Consider the following 18,266-nt stretch of genomic DNA (forward strand, 5'->3'; position numbering starts at 1 on the left):
TCTTCAAAGAAATCTAACAAATTAGTGAAGCACAATTTATCCATAATAAAACCATGCTGACTCTGATGGATTGCATTTTGACTTTCCAAGTGTCCTGTGTTGCTTCCTTAATAACGGATTCTAACAATGTCTCAACAACAGATGTTAAACTAACTGGTCTATAATTCACTACTTTCTGCCTCCCTCCTTTTTTGAATAAGCTATGATCGCTGTTCCCAAGAGAATCTTTAACTAAGAGTTTATTAATTCCTGCTCATTACACAGTACCAAATCCAAGAATAGCCTGCCCTCTGGTTGCTTCCACAACATATTACAACAACATATATGCAACATATATACAACATATATGCCTTACGAGCCTGGTGGAGTTCTTTGAAAATGTGACTAACACATTGACGAAGGGAAAGCGGTAGATGTGGTTTATATGGATTTTAGTAAGGCGTTCGATAAGGTCCCACATGCAAGGCTTCTAGAAAAAGTGAGAGGGCATGGGATTCAAGGGGCTGCTGCCCTGTGGATCCAGAACTGGCTTGCACAAAGGAGGCAGAGAGTGTGTATAGATGGGTCTTTTTCTAAATGGAGGTCGGTCACCAGTGGTGTGCCCCAGGGATCTGTTCTGGGACCCTTGCTGTTTGTCATTTTCATAAATGACCTGGATGAGGAAGTGGAGGGATGGGTTGGTAAGTTTGCCGACGACACGAAGGTTGGAGGGGTTGTGGATAGTCTGGAGGGATGTCAGAAGTTACAGAAGGACATAGATAGGATGCAAGACTGGGCGGACAAGTGGCAGATGGACTTCAACCCAGATAAATGCGTAGTAGTCCATTTTGGCAGGTCAAATGGGATGAAGGAGTACAATATTAAGGGAAAGACTCTTAGTACTGTAGAGGATCAGAAGGACCTTGGGGTCCGGGACCATAGGACTCTAAAATCGGCCCCGCAGGTGGAAGAGGTGGTTAAGAAGGCGTATGGTGTGCTGGCCTTTATCAATCGAGGGATTGAGTTTAGGAGTCTGGGGATAATGATGCAGCTATATAAGACCCTCGGCAGACCCCACTTGGAGTACTGTGCTCAGTTCTGGTTGCCGCATTACAGAAAGGATGTGGAAAAGATTGAAAGGGTGCAGAGGAGATTTATAAGGATGTTGCCTGGATTGAGTGGCATGCCTGATGAGGATAGGCTGAGGGAGCTCGGTCTTTTCTCCTTGGAGTGACGTAGGATGAGAGGAGACCTAATAGAGGTATATAAGATGTTGAGAGGCATAGATCGGGTGGACTCTGAGGCTTTTTCCTAGGGGTGGAAATGGCTGCTACGAGAGGACACAGGTTTAAGGTGCTGGGGTGTAGGTACAGGGGAAATGTTAGGGGTAAGTTTTTCACACAGAGGGTGGTGGGCGAGTGGAATCGGCTGCCGTCAGTGGTGGTGGAGGCAAACTCAATCAGGTCTTTTAAGAGACTCCTGGATGAGTACATGGGACTTAATAGGATGGAGGGTTATAGGTAGGCCTAGAAGGTAGGGATATGTTTGGCACAACTTGTGGGGCCGAAGGGCCTGTTTGTGCTGTAGCTTTTCTATGTTTCTATATTGCTCCAAGAAACAATCTCTAATACATTCAATGAACTCTCCCTCGAGGCTACCCGTGCCAATTTGATTAATCCGGTCTATGTGCATATTAAAATTACCCCTAATTATTGATGGATTTTTCTTACAAACCACCAGTATTTCCTGGTTTATTGTGTCCCACAGCAGAACCACTGTTTGGGGACCGATAGATTACTCCTACCAGGGACTTCTTTCTTTTGCTATTTCTTATTTCTACCCAGATTGATGCCACATCTAGATCTCCAATGCTTGTATCATTTCTCACTACAGAACTGATCCCTTCCTTCACTAACAAAGTACAACACCTCCTTTTCCTTAGTTTCTATCTCCGAATACTGAGTATCCTTGGATATTCAATTTCTAGACCTGGTCTCCTTGTAACCATGTCTCAGTAATCACCACCAAATCCTATCTCTTTGTCTATAATTGCACTGGTAACTCATTAATTTTATTCCAAGTACTTTGTGGGCCAATTTTAAATCACTCGCACCAATAAATTCTGAACCTTGTTGCTAATCTCCACCGATAGAGTCTGCTTCCTGAGCGTCTGACGCACAATCCTTTTCTACTTCAGTTCTCATGTCGTCATTGATGATCAGGGTTACTGCTCCTGCCCTTCCAAATCTTCCTGACTTTCAAATGTGTACTTTTGGAATATTCCACGTACCCATTTACTACGAATCTCAAGGTAGACAATTGCAGAGGAACATCGGTTGATGCGTGACTTAAGAATGTGGAAAAAGAAAGGTTGAGGAAGACAAATTTACGTGCCACCATGTAGAATTTTTTTCGTAAAAAGAACAGTTGTTCATTGGAAGAACTGATGGGCTACGAAGTTTCAGGCAGCATGCCTTGGCTGTTGTCTGGAGGACTAAGTCAAACAGGTAAAAGAAGCCAAGAACTGACATCTGGTTACCCTTATTGAAGAAACATGCTACCATCCATTCTGCACAGTCAACCAATCAGCTATAAGACTCTTAAACTGAACTGCCCTATTACAATGGCAATTGCCTGACCAATCAGCAGTAACATCCCATCCTTCACTATATAGAGCTATTTCTTTTCACTTCTTCCATTCATTTCTCACAGAATAAGGTCCACACAATACCGTCAAGGCTGCTTGCTGCATAGCTTAGTGGAAAAATTGCTTGGCAGCCCAAGTACAATACTGGAATCAAATCTGTTACTTTCTTTTGAATTCTCTCCTTTGCAACTATTTGAGGTAGAATTAGATTGTTCAGAACCTTGGTGCCTTTTTTCAGCCTGAAATGAGTTTCTAATCACAAATAAGCACTGTCGCTAAGGCTGCCTATTTTCACCTTGGCAAATCTGCTTCTGAAACACTCCTCCGCACCTTTCTTTCCTCCTAGCCTTGCCTTGACTTCATCTACCCTCCATACACTTGGCCGTCGTTGATGCCCTCTGGGTTGGAGAGCTTGTGGAGAGAACTTCAAGTTTGCATCAAAGGTGAAGACAGGAATCTCTTGTGAGAGAGGCAGAGTTCCAATGAGATTGGTTGACTTGCAGGCCCATAACTTCTGAGCTCCAGATGTCATGCCCAGTTTGGAGGGATATCCCAATGATGCACCGGGGGATCCCTACCCACCTCCCCAACCCAGAGGTCTCCACATAAAGATTGCAGGGTGGATGCCTGGGAAGCTCAAGTTTTCAAATCCCTCCATGTCCTTGCACCTTCCTTTCTCTGTAATCCCCTCCATCCCCACCACCCTCCGATACCTGCACTCGTCTATTTCTGATCTCTTAACCATCCCTGATTTGAGCTGCCAAAGCCCCAAGCTCGGAAATTCCCTCCCGAAACCTCTCCGCTTCTCTGGTTCTGTTTCCTCCCTTTTAAGGCACTCCTTAAAACCTACTTCTTTCACCAACCTTTTGGCTGTCTGCTCAGTGTCAAATTCTGCTTCATAATGCTCCTGTGAAACACCTTGGACATTTGTATTATGTTAAAGGTGCTATATAAATACAAACTTCTCTAGATTTCAAAAGTTTTTTAAAAATTGACAATCGGGGCCTTTCATGCGCCTGTGCAGACTTGATGGGCCGAAGGGTCTTTTCTGCATTGTAGTATTCTGCGAATCAAACCTGGAACAAGTGTGAACTCATCTTTTGTTAATTCGTCAGTGTCACTTTCTTGCACTTCCATTTAAAACTCTGTCACACACTCTGATGTTCCAGTTACTGCTGCTAAGGTACAGTACCCAATTTTATGGTTTATCAGCCCTGATCTTGTGTATGGTTTCTCATTGATTTGTAATGAATCACGTAATCATGTTCCGATGCCACCTATCACGTTAACAGCTACTTTCTTTTATTATCTTTCTACTGTGTTCTGTGGTTTGATATAACCTTGCATTTTCTACACACTTGGTCATGCACCCTTGAATGCCTTCATCAAAATTGCTACGATCGCACGTGCCTTCATTTATTCTTTACCTGGTCATGGCCTCTCCAACCTTGCAACATTCTCCTGACTTCATTCTAATGGTGAATAATGGATTTAAACAGAAAGGCAAAATGTATTAATGTGTTGCTGGCTGTAGCAATTCAAGAGTGCCTCTTTCAAGGCAATGTTTTGGCCACGCGGCCATGAAAAACCGCTGTCCTTGATGTGTAGTGAAGTTGTGCATTTTGATATTGGTGTGACTCTTATTCTGCCATCTAGTCGTGGAATAGAGAAAATAAAATGTTTATATTCCTGCTGATCTGCACAATTAAGCCCTTCCCTCCCTATAAACTGAATTGCTTTCCACCTTCTGTCATACTTCGCTGTCTGAGCAATCTGAAAGGCCAGCCATAAAATTCAGACATGCACTTGACCTTCTAGCAGGCTAATTACTTGAGATCTAGGTTGCAATTTCATGATCAGATATTGACAGCGATGCAAATGATTTGATAAATTGCTGTTGTGATTGCGGACTCGCTTCAATTAACAGCTTTGTTGGTTTTGAAAAGAAATTTCAGTGGGATGCTTAAGAAGGTTGGGATTAGGATGAAGGGCCTTGATAACCATGCGCAATGTTGTCAGTGCCCTGCTTTCAGGCTCAGGTAGTGGCTGTTACAGGTGGTATAACTCAGTGACCAGCTGCTGGGTGAAACGCAGGTGTCTTGTATTTTACTTCACAGTGAAGTATAGGTGTGAATGCGTTCCCTGGCAATCTGCTGTGTGTATAACCTCCCACATAGCGCCCTACTCCTCCCAGCTGCTTGCAACTCTTCTCTCTTTTCCACTCATCCTAATCCTCCAGCCCCAAAGACAGAGCTGGAAAACCACTAGTGTTTAGTTTTAAGTTTATTTATTCGTGTCACAAGTAGACTTATATTAACACTGCTATGAAGTTACTGTGAAAACCCCCCAGTTGCCCCACACTGGCGTCTGTTTGGGTACACTGAGGGAGAATTTAGCATGGCCAATCGCTTCTCGGCCTTTTGGCTAAGATCAAGTGTAGTATGGATCGCCTGCACTTGGTTGAGGTCATTAGGTTACGCTGAGGCTTCATATGTTTCATATGAAGCAATTTTTAAAAGCGGCACCTCGGCCTTTTGGCTAAGATGCAAATGAGCTCAAGTCTTGGAGGAGGATCCTCCCCCTTCTCCAATCAGCTTGACTCATGTAGATCAGGCCCAGGACAGGGTGGTTTTGGTCTCCCGTCCTGTCTTGTCAGCCTGGATCTGAAATGTCTCAACTTGTTGAGACTCTGAATTGGATTTGATTTGATTGAATTGGAAAAGTATTTTAAAAAAATGCACCTAACCAGCATATCTTTTGGACTTGTGGGAGGAAACCAGAGCACCAAGAGGAAACCCACGCAGACACAGGGAGAAGATGCAAACTCAGTGACCCAAGCCAGGAATCAAACCCGGATCCCTGGCACTGTGAGGCAGCAGTGCTAACCACTGTGCTACCGTGCCGTCCACAAACTACCCATGACTGAAATAAACTCTTTCCAAAACCAATAAAAGAAGCCTGGCAACCACGCAGAAAAGCCAGAATTCAAGTGCAGAATGCAGAAAATAGTCAGAGGAACCAAGAGGGCAAGTCATGGAGGGCAGTGTCCGTTTTAAAGTGATGCTCGCTGGCTGTTAGTATCATGACTTGCTGGGTGTGTTTCTCACAGAGTGAGTTAAACGTTAGGCAGAACAATTTTATAAAAGCAGTTTAAAGCTACAATAGGGCTCTGATTTATAATGCTTATGGAGCAACCGATCCAATAGAGTGGGAATGCCATATTGAAACCTGTAAAATGGTATGACATGAATTTTCAGGCCAGAGAGATGTATTATAAATATATATTATAATGATTTATTGCTAGAATAAGTGAACACATTTGCTTCACCTTCACAAGAGCACCATGGCATTGCACCTACAATAAGTCATGCATTGTATGCTAGATCATCCTCTCACTCAGCAGCCTATATACAATCCTCCATTGCATTTATGTGCTTGGAACTGCCCCCATCGAAGATAATCAGAATTGCATTTGTCCATAATAAAAGTGCCAAACGTTAGCACTTTCCCCACAAGTGTCTTCAATGCCAAATATTTCATAACCTGCACTTATCTTGTGTTTCTTGGACCTTGAGCAACACTGGGAGATGACCTTATCCACTGTAGTCTTCCTGATTCAGCAAACCATCTCCAGTAAAACTGGGACTTGCAATGCTTGGTGAATAACTGGTTGATACTTTATTTAAGGCTCCCACATTAGTAATGGCCTCCTGGGCCAAATATCAGAGGGCAACTGATGCATGTGGAATTTGGTCACCTGCAGGAGAGAAGGGCTGCCGCTGGAAAAGTAAATTTGATTTTTTGTTTATTGGAGAACCAGCTCGATGTTAAATCTGTCGACCACAGCTCTACCGTTTTTATATGACCATCCCCCACCAGCGATCTGTCTCTGGGGCTGCAAGTGGAGCCCCCAATTTGCCAGTCTTATCCAAATTCCCTTTATAGTTGATGGCTGCTGTACACTTGTGTCTGGCTTAGTATTTCTTTATACATGCAATGGATTATCATAGAATCCCTGTCATGCAGAAGGAGGCCATTCGGCCCATTGAGTCTGCACCGAACACAATCCCACCCAGGCCCTATCCCCGTAATCCCACATTTTTCCCCTGCTAATCCCTTGACACTAAGGTCAATTAAGCATGGCCAATCTACCTAACCCACACATCTTTGGAGTGTGGGAGGAAGCCAGAGCACCCGGAGGAAACCCACGCAGACACAGGGAGAACGTGCAGACTCCACACAGACAGTGACCTGAGCCGGAATCGAACCCGGGTCCCCGACACTGTCTATCCACTGTGCTACCGCGCCGCTCCATTGTATTCTGATACTGCAGTGCTGAAATGTTCTGGGGAAAATAAAAGGACCCAAGTATTGATTCTAAACTAAAAGCAAAAATACTGCAGCTGCTGGAATCTGAAACAAAAACGGAAAATGCTGGAAAATCTCAGCAGATCTGACAGCATCTGTGGGAGAGAGAATAGAGCCAACGCTTCGAATCTAAATGACCCTGTGTCAGAGCTGAGAGCAAAGAGAATCATGATATGGAGATGCCGGCGTTGGACTGGGGTAAACACAGTCAGAAGCCTCACAACACCAGATTAAAGTCCAATAGGTTTATTTGGTAGCACAAGCCACTAGCTTTCGGAGTGCTGCCCCTTCACTAGGTGAGTGGGAGTTCTGTTCACAAACAGGGCATAGAAAGACACACACTCAATTTACAAAATAATGGTTGGAATGCAAGTCTTTACAGGTAATCAAGTCTTAAAGATACAGACAATGTGAGTGGAGAGAGGGTTAAGTTGAGAGCAAAGAGAATCAGCAGAGATTTCTACTATAAATATAATATAAATTTCCACTGATTCTCTTTGTTCTCAGCTCTGACGAAGAGCCATATAAACTCGAAACATTGGCTCTATTTTCTTCCCACAGATGCTGTCGGAGCTGCTGAGATTTTCCAGCATTTTCTGTTTTTGTACTGAACAAATGTTTTAGAATCAATATAATGAAACTGGTGGATTTCAAGATATTTGCAAGGAATGATTATTTATTTAAAGGAATTGAATGCTGCTGGTACAGAAGTCCCTGTTTCTGTCCTAACTCCCTGACACTGAGTGTTTTCTATGACTCGGTTGGTAGGACTCTCATCTCTGGAGTCCGAGGATTGAGAGTTTGAGACCCACTTCAGCACAATAATCCACCTGACACCCCAGTCAGGGATGTTGGCTGGAAATTTCCCATCCCATAGCGGGCGGGACAAAATTTGGCAAACCACGTAAAGGCCCATTGACCTCTGGCAGAAATGTCCGGACTTGGGGCACCCACGGCTGGCAAATCCCACCCATTGGCCGGACTCTTCTGACTGTTCACGCCAGCGGGATTTTCCCATTCCGAGGCAGTGAAGGGAGATTTGGCTTGTCGCCAAATTCTCTGTCATCCTTGCAGTGGGAGTGTGGCATGAACGGGCAGGTAAGATCATGCCCACTGACTCTTGGGTGAGAAGTTAAACCGAGGCCTGTCTGCTCTCGAAGATGTATGTAATAAATCACATGGTGCTATTTTGAAGAAAATCAGGGAAGCTTTTTAACAATTAATTTACAAGATGCAAGCGTTGCTGGCCAAGCCAGTATTTTTATTGCCCATCCCTAATTGACCTCAAAGTTCAAGTTTATTTATTAGCGTCACAAGTAGGCTTACATTAACACTGCAATGAAGTGACTCTGAAAATCCCCTAGTCGCCCCGGCGCCTGTTCAGGTACACTGAGGGAGAATTTACCATGGCCAATGCACCTAACCTGCACGTCTTTGGACTGTGGGAGGAAACCGGAGCACCCGGAGGAAACCCACACAGACACGGAGAGCGTGCTAACTCCATACATAACCCAAGCCGGGAATCGAACCCGTGTCCCTGGCGCTGTGAGGCAGCAGAGCTGACCACTGTGCCACCATGTCGCCCAGAGCAGTTATCCCTGGTCGCCCAGGGCAGTTATCCCTGGTGTCCTAACCAATATTTATCTCTCAATCAAACATCCCAAAATAAAGATTATCCGGTCAGTATCACATTGCTGTTTGTGTAGGATGTCTGCATTTCCTAGTTAGCACAGTGTCTAGAGCCAATAAAGTATGTTTTGAATTGTAAAGCACTTTGGGATGGCGATACTCATGAGTGTCCGGAATGTGAATGCAAGTTTTAAAAATATTTCGACTGTAGTGCTTTAATAAAACTGAATTCTTGCATTAATTCGTTGCACATAGTATTTCTCCATGTACCACATCACAGTTCAAAGAGAATTAGAGGGGAATACAAAGTACATTTGCTGCGGAAAATGTTATTATGCCTGTGGTGTTTTAACTCTTGGGACCTCATTCAATCCCATAGGCTGGCTTCCTACCTGAACTGTGGTTGAATGGGAAACTTGGCCACTTCTGATGTGCTCCCCAGAGGCCCACTTAAAGCAGAATGCACACCTTCCAGGGAGGTACATTCCCTTTTGACTGCTTTTTCTGGAAACTGACTGAAATGAAGGTTGAGTTTGGTAGGCAAACCCACAGATTTTCCAAAACCTCCCAGAGATATGATCTGCAGGAAACACTTCAATAACCTCACAAGAATAGCACAGAAGAGTTGAGCTCCGCATTTCTCTAGCTCTTGAGAGTACATGGCAACAGTCCTTCACTCCTCTCCCCTGGCACACTGGTCAGTTCCCTCCTGAAGATGACCTGTTGGACAAGGCTACGTACTGTAGATTGGTAAAAGTGGGTGATGCTTCCTAGGAGCCATGAAATGAGCCAGAGGTGAAGAAGTTAATGGTGATGGTTACTTTGACAGGCAGTGCCAGTCCAGCAAGGGCCAAGTTTTCCCGTAACAGGCGATCTGGTGAAGTACAGCCACAAGAGTACTCCCCAGAGATGTTCAGCGGCAACTTCTAAAACCAATGTATTGGGTTAGGTCTTTGGCTGTGTTCTAAAAGACCTTCCAGAAAAATAACACAAATGGCAGCAGTGAGTGCTTAACCAGGGTGAGTGAATTGAGAAGAAAAACCAGAAACAATGGTCGATATCTTCTGTTCTCCAGAGGGTTGGACCAGAGGTTCCCCGGATGATGTGCTGGGGGTGGTCTCTGAAGTCCCACACACTGGCTACATGGGAAATAGTCTCAGCTTCCATTGGACAATTGCTGTGCTTCTGGAGCCCTCTAACACTCCAATTTAAAGTTGGCTATTTTGAATGGTTCTGACTTGATTCACAGAATAGTTATCCAGGAAATGTTAAAAAGAAACCATTTATAACTCCTGGGTGACCATGCTACTGACCCCTCCTGATACCCTTAGCTACCCCTCACACCATCCCCTGACTATTTCCCCTACATGTCAAACTACCTGCCCCACCCCATGACTAACCCTCCACACTGCACCCCCCCCCCCCACCCCCAACCCATTCTATTCTCCCACCCACTAACATCACGCACATACCCATCTGTCTACCTTGTCAGAATGGCTTTTTACACAAACGGACATTTACACTTATCAGAAAATGGTAACTAATGCTGTAAAAAGGTGCGCTTTGTTTGCCCCAATGCTCCTACACTACATCAAAGGACAACAGGTGCAGCTACATTACATGTAGGGCAGCATGGCACATTTCGTAGGGTGGCACAGTGGTTAGCACTGCTGCCTCACAGCACCAGGGACCCGTGTTCGATTCCCGGCTTGGGTCGCTGTCCGTGCGGAGTTTGCACGTTCTTCCCATGTCTGCGTGGTTTTCCTCCGGGTGCTCCGGTTTCCCCCCCCTCAGTCCAAAAGACATGCTGGTTAGGTGCATTGGCCATGCTAAATTCTCCCTCCATGTACCCGAACAGGTGCTGGAGTGTGGTGACTAGGGGATTTTCACAGTAACTTCATTGCAGCCTACTGCAGCCTAATGTAAGCCTACTTGTGACACTAATAAATAAACATATTTTTCAGCAGACCCGAATCGCAAGCCTGGATGAGGAATGGGTTTTCCAGTTTAAAGGGAGGAAAATAGAAGCGGTGGAGCAATCTGACGGTGATTGCCACTGCACCAAAAGTTCGGCCCAATTAATTTACAATCTGTTTGGGAATCAATTATGCACAACACACAGACATCTGTATGAGCTGGGTGCCAACAGCTGAGAACCCTTGGAATGACTGGAAGCGCTATTTTAAACCGGTTATCAAAACAATCTGTGAAGTTTTGCTTAACAGGTTACTCAATGGGGAGAATTTTCAACCAGCCCACTTAAAATAGTGTTTTATTCAGAGTTGTGTCATAATTCAATTATGCATTTACCACCGGATTCAATCCTCAAATTAAAATGGCGGTTAGTGTGTTCCAGGTGGAAATGGGGCAATAACACTAATTTTGGTGCTTTTGTGGCCAATCCACCCTGTTCGGCCAAGTACAGAGTTATAATTTGCTCTTCGACTGTTCAAGATATAAAATACATTTTGGTGTTAAAGCAGACATACAGCAAGCACTGACCAAAGGCTATCATTGAATGCTTACACTCCAATTCCCATAATTATATATATCCTTCTGCCAAAGTACTGTGTTGAGATTCATGATTTATTTCTTGCCCATCTGTCTCACTTTTATTAAAGCTCATTTGAATATCATGAAAATTGATGTGAAGAATTCACTTCCTGATACCACTACAGCATTTTCATCCAAATTGTATTTCTTATGTTAGTACTTTTGTATTCCCTTTGTTTCCCATATAGCTTAAATTTTCTTTGAATTATTTTTGCTTTCATCCACATGCAGTTCTGCCTTCCTCTTTGCCCCATCCTTCGATTCCTTATTCCAGTCGACTAGTGTACAACTCCTGGTTTACATACATGTTAGGAGCAGAAGGCCATACAGTCTTCGTGCCTCGGCCACCATTCTATTAGATTGTGACTAATTTGGTTGTGGTCTTAGCAGTACAATACCATTAGATTCTTGATTGATGAGGGTCTCGAACTACCTTTCCATCAAATGTATTCAGTGATTCTGCCTCGATCACTCTCTGGGCAAGAGTTCCACAGACTCATGACCCTCAGAAGAAATTTTTCTTCATCTGTCTTCAGTAGGAGACCACTTTTATTTTTAAGCCATGTTCTGTTCTCTCCCACAAGGGAAAACGTTCTGTCAACATCCACTCTGTCAAGCCCCCTCAGAATCATCTTATGTGGCAAAGTGGTTAGCACTGCTGCCTCATAGTGCCGGGAACCCGGGTTCAATTCTGGCGTTGGGTGACTGTGTGGAGTTTGCATGTTCTCCCCGTGTCTGTGTGGGTTTCCTCCCACACTCCAGAAATGAGGTTGCTTGTCCGTGCTCCATTGCCCCTTATTGTTAGGGAAATTAGCGTAAATACCTGGGGTATGGGGATAGAGCCTGGGTGGGATTGTTGGTGGTGCAGGCTCGATGGGCCAAATGGCGGCCTTCTGCACTGTAGGAATTCTATATATGTCAAGAAGATCGCATCTCATTTTTTCTAAACATCAATAGATGCAGGCCCAACCTGTCTACACTTTCCTTGTACAATAGCTCCCTCATCCCAGGAATCAAACAAGTGAACCTTTTCTGAACTGCTTTTAATGCTCCTTTAAATAAGGAGATGAAAACTGCACAGATGTGGTTGAGAGGCTATTCATATGGTCAGGGGATATAGTCGGTTATGATACAAGATGGACTATGACCCAATTGTAACTAGGCTGGTGAGACATTCTCCCCCAGTAGGCAACTTGCTGAGCAAAGCTTCACAGACCGTTTGTTTTTACAACTTCAGAGCTCTGCAATCTCCCTCCGTTTCAGTAACATGTTGCTTTTTTATTATTCCTGCCAAAGTAGACAAGTTCACATTTTCCCACGTTAAACCCCATCTGCCAACCTTTTTACCCACTCACTTTAATCCATCTATTTCCCTTTGCAGAAACCTAATGTGAGCTTAGTTGTCCTTACCTACATTTGTCCTCAGCAAATTTAGCCCTCCACCCCTTGATCCAAATCATTGATCTAGATTGTAACAAGTTGAGGCCCCAGCACTGATCCTAGTGGCACTCTACTCATTGCAAGTTTCCAACCTGAAAATTACCCATTTATGCCGACTCTCTATTTACTGTTAGATAATCAATCCTCTAGTGATGCTACTATATTAGTCCTTACAGCACGAGCTCTTTTGTGTAGTAACCTTTGATGTGGCACCTTGCCAAATGCCTTATGGAAATCAAAGTGCACCAAATCCACAGTTTTCCCTTTATCCACACTGCTAGTTACTCCCTCAAAGTACTCTAGTTAAACGTGATTTCCCTTTCGCAAAACCATGGCTGGGATTCTCCGGTCTCGCTGCAGTGAATGTAGATTTGACTGAGCACCAAATTCTCCGTTCTCACTGGCAGGGCTTTCAACACCAGAGAATTCCGGCCCATGTTGGCTCTGCCAGGTTGTGTTAAGATTTTCTAAGTGTCCTGCTATAACCTCAGTAATCGATTCCAGAATCTTCCACGTGACAAACGTTAAGCTAACAGGCATTAGGTTTCCAGCTTTTTGTGGCAGGAAGGTCCGTATGCAGGTAATGAATCACAAATTGCTAGCATACAAGTGCAGCAAGTAATTAGGAAAGCTCACAATGTTATCGTTCAGTGTGAAGGGAACTGATTACAAAAGTAGGGAGGCTATGCTTCAGCTTCAGAGCATTGGTGAGACCACACCTGGAATATTGTGTACAAAATGTAAATGCGTTAGAAGCTGTTCAGAAAAGGTTTACTAGACTAATGCAGGAGTGGGCTGATTGTCTTGTGAGGAAAGGTTGGAGAGGTTAAGTTTGTTTCCATGAGAGTTTAGAAGAGCAAGTGGTGACTTGATCAGAACATTATAGATCATGAGGGGTAGTGACAGGATGGATGTGGAGAAGATGTTTCCTCTTGTTGGAGAATCTAGAACTAGGTGGTCACCCTTTAAAAATAAGGGGTTGCTCATTTGAGACAGATGAGGAGAAATTCTTTTCTCGGTCTCTAGAATTCTCTCCCTCAAAAGGCAGTGGACTATGTCTCCCCCTCTGACTCCGCTGTCCCCTCGATTCCTATTGGTTATTGCCCTGTACCTGAATGGCTTTCTGTGCCACACTCGGTTTGTTCACCCCCAGAATGTCTGGGGTGTGTGGGGTCCTTAATTATGCTGGCTGCTTTACCGAGGCAGCGGGAAGTGTAGACAGAGTCGATGGATGGGAGGCTGGTTTGCATGATGGACTGGGCTACATTCATGACCTTTTGTAGTTTCTTAAGGTCTTGGGCGGAACAGGAGCCATACCAAGCTGTGATACAACCAGAAAGAATGCTTTCTATGGTGCATCTGTAGAGGTTGGCGAGAGTCGTAGCTGACCTGCCAAATTGCCTTAGTCTTCTGAGAAAGTAGAGGCATTGGTGGGCTTTCTTAATATAGTGACAGGCTGTTGGTGATCTGGACACCTAAAAACTTGAAGCTCTCAACTATTTCTACTTTGCCCCCATTGATGACCTTGCTGGACAATTGCAAGGGCTGAGACTCTCTTCCTGTTCTACCTTCCGCCCCCTTAATGGCCTCACTTGCATTCACACGTTCCTGTCCCTGACCACTGACGCAATCAGAAGACCCTATAGCTGCCTCCTGGAACAAAGTGGCCAAGTAACTTTCCCACTCTATGATGCATTGCAATGTCTGTAGCTCGGCTTCCAGTCAATGACCATGAGCCAAAGCTCCTCAAACTGCAGCCACTTACTGCAGATGTTTGTTCCGGATCACACTGGTGTCCAGGAAGCCCAGATTCTGCAGTTGTAACACATCACCTGTCCTACCATCTTAATTGTTTGTATTTTAATTTTAACTTAAAATAAATTAATAAACCCTTCAATCAATTAACTATACCGCTGCAGGTAAACCTAACTACTACAAATAGCACTTATAATTACTACTTTGATTTGATTTATTATTGTCATGTATTAGTATACAGTGAAAAGTATTGTTTTTTGCATGCTATACAGACAAAGCATACCGTTCATAGAGAAGGAAACAAGAGTGCAGAATGTACTGTTACAATCATAGCTAGGGTGTAGAGAAAGATCAATTTGATGCAAGGTAGGTCCATTCAAAAGTCTGACAGCAGCAGGGAAGAAGCTGTTCTTGAGTCAGTTGGTACGTGACCTCAGACTTTTGTATCTTTTTTCCCAACAGAAGAAGGTGAAAGAGAGAATGTCTGGGGTGTGTGGGGTCCTTAATTATGCTGGCTGCTTTACCGAGGCAGCGGGAAGTGTAGACAGAGTCGATGGATGGGAGGCTGGTTTGCATGATGGACTGGGCTACATTCATGACCTTTTGTAGTTTCTTAAGGTCTTGGGCGGAACAGGAGCCATACCAAGCTGTGATACAACCAGAAAGAATGCTTTCTATGGTGCATCTGTAGAGGTTGGCGAGAGTCGTAGCTGACCTGCCAAATTGCCTTAGTCTTCTGAGAAAGTAGAGGCATTGGTGGGCTTTCTTAATATAGTGACAGGCTGTTGGTGATCTGGACACCTAAAAACTTGAAGCTCTCAACTATTTCTACTTTGTCCCCATTGATGTAGACAGGGGCATTGTGGTAAACCACTGTTAGCTTATTGTCTGTGTGTGTGTGACATGCCTGGATATGCCCCTGCCTGGGACTCCTCCCCCCCCCCCCCCCCAGTCCAGGTATAAAGGTGACTGCTCCCCACCCCCTGCCTCAGTCTCTGGACCAGTTCATCGGCATGGGTGTGCGCCAAGTCTTTTGCTAATAAAAGCCTATTTGTTCTTGCATGCAAACTAGTCTTTGCTTGATATTGCATCAGGCATGTTCTCCATTACACTTCCTGAAGTCGATGACCATTACACGAGTTTTCAAAACTAAACGAGCAAAATACTCACCAACCAATCCCTTGCCTGTTTCCCTGTGCCAAACGTTGGACCCATTGCATTCTGGAAAAGAACAGACTTGATTGGCCTCTTTATGCTCTCATTGGGTCTCCCTCAATGTCGTATTAAGCTCTTCCAGGTCTCTCCCTCTCAAGCTGCTTTTAAGTTCTCACTATTATTCTTTCTAAGAAGAAATTGAGGGGAAAGACTGGTTATATACTGATCATAGACAAGAGAAAACAAAATTAACTCTAAAATCGCAATAAACCTGAAATAGGTTAAACAAAGAATAAAAAAACAAAAACACATTTTTGAAGGTCATTTAGTTTTACATTGGGTGTGTTTTTGTTGTTTTTATTCTTTGTTTAACCTATTTCAGGTTTATTGCGATTTTAGAGTTAATTTTTATTTTCTCTTGTCTATGATCAGTATATAACCAGTCTTTCCCCTCAATTTATCCTTCATGAAAATACAGACTTGTCCTGTTTATGTCCTGTTCTTCCTGCTTAATATTCTTGCAACCCTTCTTAAATGCTTAAGCACTGTCAAATTTAATAGTTTTGTTTGTGAAGCAACCAATTGGATAGATAAATGTAATGCAGTCGCAGCAGTATGTATGGATTTCAGAGGGTGTTTGAATAAGTGTCAAGATGGTTCAAAATATTTTGGCAGATGGCAAAAGAAATGTAACAGCGTAGATAGAAAGTTGGCTGATGGACAAGAAATAAAGATTAGGATAAACGGGTATTCACCGGACTGGGGAAAGATGGAAGGTGTGCATCCCAGAAGTCAATGTTGGGTCAACTTTTGTTCGGAGGATATTAATGACTTGAATTTGGATTTCGGGAGCAGAATCTCTCAGTATAGATGAGACAAAAATAGGAATTTGGCAAACAATAAAAAGGCTGCAAAGGCTTCAGCAAGACCGGATTGGGTTCGGAGTGCAATTCAATGTGAATAAGTGGGACATGATGTATTTTGTGGAGAAAAATGTATGATTTATTTGGATGGTTGCTGGAACATGCAAGTGATTGAAATAGAAACCATTGCATTGTATCCTTTTTAGGGAAATCTGCATCAACCTTTGCAGAGGCAGTGTATGGAAAACAGGGCAGATCCCAGGCCAATAGTATTCATAGAATCCTACAGTGCAGAAAGAGGCCATTCGGCCCATTGAGTCTGCACCAACCACAATCCCACCCAGGCCCCATCCACATATCCCTACATATTTACCCACTAACCCCTCTAACCTATGCATCCCGGGACACCTAAGGGGCAATTTAGAATGGCCAATCAACCTAGCCTGCACATCTTTGGACTGTGGGAGGAAACCGCAGCACCCGGAGGAAACCCACGCAGACCGGGGAGAATGTGCAAATTCCACACAGACAGCGACCCGAGCCGGGATTCGAACCCAGGTCCCTGGAGCTGTGAAGCAGCAGTGCTAACCACTGTGCTACCGTGCCGACCCTGTTTGTTTTAAAGAACCTTATTTTAGGATTGGACTAGCAAGAGCTTGAATGGACACAATGGACGACTCCTTTTGTAATCCTCTGTGGCTCGTCTGAATACTCTACAATATTGTCTCTGGCTTTAGGCTTTATTATGATGATTTTTAAATAGATATTATGAAAGCTCAAGTGTTTACTTGCTTCCAGTTGTAATTTCTAGTGACTTGCTAATTACCATAATTCCTGCAACAAATAACCTCATACTCTTTCCATTTTATTTTCATGGATTAATTATATGTGGTTACCCCTTTCTTCCATTGATCCTGCTCTGTTTATTTTCAATGATTTAGAAAAAAAATGTACACTGAGAATCAGTGGAAATATTTTTCAATGAATATGTTATTAATTGAAAGAACCCAGATGGTAGTGATACAGGAATTGTCATCCACCTGGGAGAATATTACTAGCGAGATCTCATAGATATTTGTTTTCAGACATCTTTCTTTTGTAAGTGGTCAGTGGTCAAACTGACAACAGACAATGTCAGTTTGCATTGTGTTGCAAAGACAATGGCTTATTTTGTAGATGATACTAAATCAAGGAGATTGATTGCTATGGTGAGTCAACAATTCTATTCTCATTATATCATATAATTACCAGGATTGTCAAAGGTGGTCTAGGTGGTCAATGGCCTTTTATTGTATTGCAACTTGGCCAATGTTGTCTACCTGATACGCTGCAGGAAAGGATGTCCTGAGGCATGGTACATTGGGGAGACCATGCAGACGCTATGACAACGGATGAATGAACACCGCTCGACAATCACCAGGCAAGACTATTCTCTTCCTGTTGGGGAGCACTTCAGCGGTCACGGGCATTCGGCCTCTGATCTTCAGGTAAGCGTTCTCCAATGCGGCCTTCACGACGCACAACGCAGAATCGCTGAGCAGAAACTGATAGTCAAGCTCCGCATACATGAGGACGGCCTCTACCGGGATCTTGGGTTCATGTCACACTACCTGTAACCCCCACGACTTGCCTGAACTTGCAAAATCTCATTAACTTTCCTGTCTGGTAACAATACACATCTTTTTAACCGGTGCCTAATGCTCTCTCCACTCAATTTGTCTGTACCTTTAGCTGCAAAGACTCACATTCCAATCATTATTCATGTCAATTGAGTTTGTGTCTTTGTGCCCTGTTTGTGATCAGAACTCCCACCCACCTCACGAAGGAACAGTGTTCTGAAAGCTCGTGGCTTTTGCTACCAAATAAACCTGTTGGAC

The 18,266-nt window shown here is 43.8% G+C and overlaps 1 protein-coding gene and 1 non-coding gene across 2 annotated transcripts in view; both read left to right on the forward strand.

Moving 5' to 3' along the window:
• Positions 1-18,266, forward strand: part of xkr7b (XK, Kell blood group complex subunit-related family, member 7b) — a 221,219-nt gene that overhangs the window by 67,189 nt on the left and 135,764 nt on the right. The window lies entirely within an intron of this gene.
• LOC144508765 (U2 spliceosomal RNA) lies at positions 5,031-5,230 on the forward strand. Its single transcript, XR_013500332.1, has one exon. It is a non-coding gene; the product is annotated as a U2 spliceosomal RNA (small nuclear RNA).

The sequence above is a fragment of the Mustelus asterias genome, chromosome 20 (genome assembly GCF_964213995.1).
Source record: "Mustelus asterias chromosome 20, sMusAst1.hap1.1, whole genome shotgun sequence".
Classification (NCBI taxonomy): domain Eukaryota; kingdom Metazoa; phylum Chordata; class Chondrichthyes; order Carcharhiniformes; family Triakidae; genus Mustelus; species Mustelus asterias.